Below are 874 nucleotides of genomic sequence, written 5' to 3' on the forward strand. Positions count from 1 at the left end.
GTTCCCCTCCTGGTGACAGGTGGGGTCTTGAGCAGGCACAGCTAGAGGACAAGAGAGGAGCCATGAGAGATGGGCCATGCCTAGATTCCACTGCGCACAAGCCTGGACGGTGCTTCACAAGACCTTGCAAGAAGCAAAGCACAAGCCCGCCCACCTGCAGGCAGATTTCCTAAAAGGCCAGGGAGGTCCTGTCTCTCTCACAGTCGGAAAAGAGGGCTGTGGGCCTTGCTGCCCATGGGCAAGGCTAGTAAACTTCTGTGACTGTTGTTAAACTCCTGTGACTCAAGCTTCAGAACAGTTTTGCAAGTCATATAAGTCGAAAACAAGGAGGGGAATTCCCTGGTGGTCCAGTGGCTAGGACTCTGCACTTTTACTGCCGAGGGCCTGGGTTCAACCCCTGGTCGGGGAACTAAGATCCCACAAGCTGTGCAGCCTGGCAAAAAAAGACAGAAAGAAAGGGAGGAAGGGAGGAAGAAAGAGAGAGAAAGAGAGAGAGGAAGGGAGGGTGGGAGGGAAGGAGGGAGGAAGGGCGGGAGGGAGGAAACAAGGAATAATACAATATTATCCCCCAAGTATCTCAAACCCTAAAAGGCACCAACCCTGATACAAGCAGACTCAAGGGCTCCTGGGACTCACTCCCACCTTGTCCTGGCCTTTGGAAGCCCTGGAGGAAGAGGGTCTCAGGAAAATAGTGGCCAGGGCATGATCTACCTCCAGGAGGGGGCTCAAGGGGGAAGAAGGCCCATGTGGGAGAGGGCAGACAGCAGAAGCAAGAAGAACTACAATCCTGCAGCCTGTGGAAAAAAAAACCACATTCACAGAGACAAGATGAAAAGGCAGAGGGCTATGTACCAGATGAAGGAACAAGATAAAA

The 874-nt window shown here is 52.7% G+C and overlaps 1 non-coding gene across 1 annotated transcript; it reads left to right on the top strand.

The window, feature by feature from the left end:
* The first annotated feature begins 336 nt into the window (after nucleotides 1-336).
* TRNAK-UUU (transfer RNA lysine (anticodon UUU)) lies at nucleotides 337-409 on the top strand. The gene has a single exon. It is a non-coding gene; the product is annotated as a tRNA-Lys (tRNA).
* Nucleotides 410-874: the final 465 nt, after the last annotated feature.

The sequence above is a fragment of the Physeter macrocephalus genome, chromosome 2 (genome assembly GCF_002837175.3).
Source record: "Physeter macrocephalus isolate SW-GA chromosome 2, ASM283717v5, whole genome shotgun sequence".
In the NCBI taxonomy this organism is placed as follows: domain Eukaryota; kingdom Metazoa; phylum Chordata; class Mammalia; order Artiodactyla; family Physeteridae; genus Physeter; species Physeter macrocephalus.